The following is a 6,408-nucleotide window of genomic DNA, read 5'->3' as shown; positions in this document are numbered from 1 at the left end:
CGGGTAATTCTATTCCCTCTATTTTAGATACAAGTATGTGATATCTGTGATAGCATATTCAGCCATTGAAAGCTCATATTAAAAATTATATTTTCATTTTGTCCCTTAAATTTTGCGTATAGTTTGTATTGTATTTGCATTTTAAAGACATTGCCTTGAAGCTTGAACTGACCCAAACTAAATGAAGGCATGTAAACGCTTACAAAAATGTTTTAACGATGTTTAATAGCAAACATTAAAGCATTGCAAACATAAACAAGACTAATTTTGATGCAAATCATCAACGACGTCGCGAATGTTTTTGAAACATGACTAAAAAGGCACAGATGCATTAAATCAGGATACCAAGTTTGAGGTACATGGATTAAAGCATTCTTCTGATATTGAACGAAATTGGATTTTCAGCTTAACGTCACCAGGACCTTGACCTTTGACCAACTGACATAACAATAATAAAGGTACTGGTCATGTTTGAGGGATCTCTACCAAGTTCGAGGTCTCCAGAATTATATCAGCACCTACCTCTGTGTAAGAATGTTAAATTGACGGTATATGTTATACAGCCCTCCAACATAATATAGTATAAACTCTAGCCGCACCAACTCACTATGCATACTCTATTGTAATACTTATGGACATTAAAGTGTTTTCCGGCTTTTCTGTAGACCGGAAATTCTTATGCCCCTTTCACCACAAGGTTTTCTTTTGGATAAACTCAAACCGGAATATCTTAACTGAAATTCCTGTGATTTGATTGGCTGGCGGGTTATCGTGTGAATTGTTGGGTTACGTACAGTTCCTACATGATATCATTGACTTTGTTATATGTAATGAATGGCCATTGACTTTTCAAGTTTACCCATTTATTAAAAATCAGATTATTTTAAATAAGAAAAACATCCTCCGAAACATTTTTTTCTGAGCTTTGATGAATCGGGTCCTAAGGTTCGTAAACCAAGATATAAAAAAAACCGTAGCCTACAAGTTTAAGGACAAGTTATTAAATATCCATTAAATATGCCCATGGGTTTGTAATAACGGTATAAGACAAACGTTTTTTTTTGTATCTTGATGTTTCCTTTTTCTTTAATCAGTTTATACAATTGTTTGTTTATAAACGTTATTTTTACCAAACATATTTTATAGTTTTATTTTACAATAATAATATAATGTTCCATTTTGATCACGTGATCCTCAATGGTACAACATTAAGACCTATCCCAAACTGACTTAAAGCGGTTCAAACTTAGGAAACTTGAATTTAGAATCTTTTAGGCCATTAGATACTTGATTAAGTAGGGACGATATATTTGTGCTTATTATAATCACATTTACCCTATTTCATCTACTTTTAAGAAAGTTCATCACATGTATGAACTCGATTAATCGCTTTTCATTTGAAAGGACTTACGCACCGGTAGTGTTTGCTTGATTCAGTTACATCACCGACAGTCTTTCAGCGCTTTCAGCGCTTTGATTGTGTCTGGGAGGAGTAGTTATTACAAATGCATTTCATTGTTTGCTGTCATGTTTTATTCATGGCTTGCTCTTGTTGTTTATATATTTTGCAATAATTTTTTTATATAGTAGAACAGTTATATGCTGTTTGTTTATATGTCTCCGGACTTTCGAAAAAAGCAATGTGTTTAAAAATGCATAAAATTTGGTTTTCTTTTAGGAAATGACACGTGATTGATTTTTTTACATACGCACACATATACAAGCGAGACACCGTGAATCCAAATGTGTATACTTTTAATTGGACGTGTAGAATGTAAATAATAAAACTATTAAACATTTCAGAGTGATGTTATTAATTTTGTTCGTTTTCGATTATTATGGAACAGGTAACCGTGTATAACTTGGTATCATTTGGAAGAGTTTTGGTTGCTGATTGATATGTAAAATAAAAGAGCTTAGTACAGTGTACTAGCGAGTCTTGGCAATTATTTTCCTGGTGGTTTTGAGTTTATTTATACTCGCTCTCGAGCAAGGCCCATTCGGCGAGTGTTCCGATCAGATTGTTAGTCATATTAGGTTTTTGGAACATAGTGCGCAGACAGAATGTAATCCTGGTTAGAGCTACCCTGGTTTAAGCTACCCTGGTTAGAGCTGCCCTGGTTAGAGCTACCCTGGTAAGAGCTACGCTGGTTAGAGCTACCCTGGTTAGAGCTACTCTGGTTAGAGCTACTCTGGTTAGAGCTACCCTGGTAAGAGCTACTCTGGTTAGAGCTACTCTGGTTAGAGCTACCCTGGTAAGAGCTACTCTGGTTAGAGCTACCCTGGTTAGAGCTACTCTGGTTAGAGCTACCCTGGTAAGAGCTACTCTGGTTAGAGCTACCCTGGTTAGAGCTACGCTGGTTAGAGCTACCCTGGTAAGAGCTACTCTGGTTAGAGCTACCCTGGTTGGGCTACTCTGGTTAGAGCTACCCTGGTTAGAGCTACCCTGGTTAGAGCTACGCTGGTTAGAGCTTCCCTGGTTAGAGCTACGCTGGTTAGAGCTACCCTGGTTAGAGCTACGCTGGTTAGAGCTACCCTGGTTAGAGCTACCCTGGTAAGAGCTACGCTGGTTAGAGCTACTCTGGTTAGAGCTACCCTGGTTAGAGCTACTCTGGTTAGAGCTACCCTGGTTGGGCTACCCTAGTTAGAGCTACCCTGGTTAGAGCTACGCTGGTTAGAGCTACGATGGTTAGAGCTTCCCTGGTTAAAGCTACTCTGGTTAGAGCTACTCTGGTTAGAGCTACTCTGGTTAGAGCTACCCTGGTAAGAGCTACTCTGGTTAGAGCTACCCTGGTAAGAGCTACTCTGGTTAGAGCTACTCTGGTTAGAGCTACCCTGGTAAGAGCTACTCTGGTTAGAGCTACGCTGGTAAGAGCTACTCTGGTTAGAGCTACCCTGGTTGGGCTACTCTGGTAAGAGCTACCCTGGTAAGAGCTACTCTGGTTAGAGCTACGCTGGTTAGAGCTACCCTGGTTAGAGCTACCCTGGTTGGGCTACCTTGGTAAGAGCTACCCTGGTAAGAGCTACTCTGGTAAGAGCTACGCTGGTTAGAGCTACTCTGGTTAGAGCTACCCTGGTAAGAGCTACTCTGGTTAGAGCTACTCTGGTTAGAGCTACCCTGGTAAGAGCTACTCTGGTTAGAGCTACGCTGGTTAGAGCTACTCTGGTAAGAGCTACCCTGGTAAGAGCTACTCTGGTTAGAGCTACGCTGGTAAGAGCTACTCTGGTTAGAGCTACCCTGGTTGGGCTACCCTGGTAAGAGCTACCCTGGTAAGAGCTACTCTGGTAAGAGCTACGCTGGTTAGAGCTACTCTGGTTAGAGCTACCCTGGTAAGAGCTACTCTGGTTAGAGCTACTCTGGTTAGAGCTACCCTGGTAAGAGCTACTCTGGTTAGAGCTACGCTGGTTAGAGCTACTCTGGTTAGAGCTACCCTGGTAAGAGCTACTCTGGTAAGAGCTACCCTGGTAAGAGCTACTCTGGTTAGAGCTACGCTGGTAAGAGCTACTCTGGTTAGAGCTACCCTGGTTGGGCTACCCTGGTAAGAGCTACCCTGGTAAGAGCTACTCTGGTAAGAGCTACGCTGGTTAGAGCTACTCTGGTTAGAGCTACCCTGGTAAGAGCTACTCTGGTTAGAGCTACTCTGGTTAGAGCTACCCTGGTAAGAGCTACTCTGGTTAGAGTTACGCTGGTTAGAGCTACTCTGGTTAGAGCTACCCTGGTAAGAGCTACTCTGGTTAGAGCTACCCTGGTTTAAGCTACCCTGGTTAGAGCTGCCCTGGTTAGAGCTACCCTGGTAAGAGCTACGCTGGTTAGAGTTACCCTGGTAAGAGCTACTCTGGTTAGAGCTACCCTGGTTAGAGCTACTCTGGTTAGAGCTACCCTGGTTAGAGCTACGCTGGTTAGAGCTACGCTGGTTAGAGCTACCCTGGTTCTTAAACATGCACCAGTGTATAGCATTGTCACACAGGACCCCATTTAACGCCTCTGTCGGAAGACGATTAGTATTTTAGTGGTGCGGCGGGGAATCGTACCTGGGACCCCTGGATTTACAGTTCAGAGTGTTACCTCATTTCGTAAATGGACTTGTCTTAGTCTATAATTTACACAACGAAACGCAATTTATACTGGCACACTATTGTTTTCCCACCCCTCATTCCGCAAATGGCATCCACTTTTTTCTTAATTCACTTAACAATGTGCAATTAAAACCGGCACACTTTTGCCCCTCCCCCTCACCCTTCCCCTTATTCCACGAATGACTATGGTTTGTTCATAATTTACTCAACAAAATGCAATTCATACTGGCACACAAGTGTCCCGCTCCCCCTTATGCCACAAATGGAATCTGCTTTGTTCATAAAATACCCAACAAAATGCAATTAATACTAGCACACTAGTGAAGCCCCCCCCCCCCCCCCCCCCCTATTCCACAAATGGAATCAACAAAATGCAATTAATACTGACACACTCTTAACGGGGTTTGTAGCTAAAACACTACATTTAATCAAATATACGAACTACTTCTACTGATATACCGGCATACATCCGAGGTTGTTTTCGATCAAAATGGCCGAGAAGCTCCGAATGCCATAAGCCGGCAAACCGTCATCATTCGTCAGCACGTACCTTTGGGTGGGGCCGGATCCCTTATGACTATAACAAAACTCCAAAAAATCTGCTTGAAAGAAACTTGTCACCAAATGTTTGAATATTTTTCACGAGAAAGTTTCGTGTCTCTACAAATCGATAAAACATGCACACGATGAGGGGACTGATTTTCCCTGCAATACTCTGTAATACTGTTCATGACTATGATATTCCTTACAAAAAACTGCATTGGCTCAGGAATTACCAAAAAAATAATGAAATCCGAGCAATCTCTATTACAAATCGAACACTCAAACCATTCGGACTTTAGTCATTCCGCTGGTTAACCAAGGCCGAGTAGCTTTTTCAAAGATACTTCTTGGGTTTTTTTTGTAACGTTTGTGTCTCTCGTTTAGTGTCTGAAAGACCTTACCCATGAGCCTCTAAACAAGGTATTTGTTAATATTGTGGCTACTAGCTGGGCTTGTCCCTGTAGTTTCCATTGTAGCCTTGTGCCTTTAGACGGGGTATTTGTTAATTGTCTGGCTACTGGGCTTGTCCCTGTAGTTTCAAGTGTAGCCTTGTGCCTTCAAACGGGGTATTTGTTAATTGTCTGGCTACTGGGCTTGTCCCTGTAGTTTCCATTGTAGCCTTGTGCCTTCAGACGGGGTATTTGTTAATTGTCTGGCTACTGGGCTTGTCCCTGTAGTTTCAAGTGTAGCCTTGTGCCTTCAGACGGGGTATTTGTTAATTGTCTGGCTACTGGGCTTGTCCCTGTAGTTTCAATTGTAGCCTTGTGCCTTCAGACTGGGTATTTGTTAATTGTCTGGCTACTGGGCTTGTCCCTGTAGTTTCCATTGTAGCCTTGTGCCTTCAGACGGGGTATTTGTTAATTGTCTGGCTACTGGGCTTGTCCCTGTAGTTTCAAGTGTAGCCTTGTGCCTTCAGACGGGGTATTTGTTAATTGTCTGGCTTCTGGGCTTGTCCCTGTAGTTTCCATTGTAGCCTTGTGCCTTCAGACTGGGTATTTGTTAATTGTCTGGCTACTGGGCTTGTCCCTGTAGTTTCCATTGTAGCCTTGTGCCTTCAGACTGGGTATTTGTTAATTGTCTGGCTACTGGGCTTGTCCCTGTAGTTTCCATTGTAGCCTTGTGCCTTCAGACGGGGTATTTGTTAATTGTCTGGCTACTGGGCTTGTCCCTGTAGTTTCCATTGTAGCCTTGTGCCTTCAGACTGGGTATTTGTTAATTGTCTGGCTACTGGGCTTGTCCCTGTAGTTTCCATTGTAGCCTTGTGCCTTCAGACGGGGTATTTGTTAATTGTCTGGCTACTGGGCTTGTTCCTGTAGTTTCCATTGTAGTCTGGTGCCTTCTGACGGGGTTATTCGGAATTTCTCGGCCATTTTTATAAAAAACAACATCGGATGTATGCCGGTATATCAGTAAGAGTAGTTCGTAAAAAAATGAATTATTTTATTAATTAAATGTAGTGTCATTTGTAGATCTAAGTTTAAATTGATTGCCAATGAAGTGTATTATTGCAAAGATAATAAAGATTCTCAAGAGTCATTAAGTTTAAATGCTAAATTGAAATACTTGAAGAGTAGTTAAAGTGTACTGATTTTTGACATTGTAAACTATCCATATACATCCGAGGTTGTTTTTTTTTTTTATAAAAATGGCCGAGGAGTTCCGAATGCAGACGGGGTATTTGTTAATTGCCTGGCTACTGGGCTTGTCCGTGCAGTTTCCATTGATTTAGTGTAAAGTTCTTACGATAACTATAGTATATTCCTTTAGAGTTGTTGTTTATTTTCAACA

The sequence above is a fragment of the Mya arenaria genome, chromosome 8 (assembly GCF_026914265.1).
Source record: "Mya arenaria isolate MELC-2E11 chromosome 8, ASM2691426v1".
Lineage (NCBI taxonomy): Eukaryota > Metazoa > Mollusca > Bivalvia > Myida > Myidae > Mya > Mya arenaria.
Note: the sequence above shows the minus strand (reverse complement) of the source record.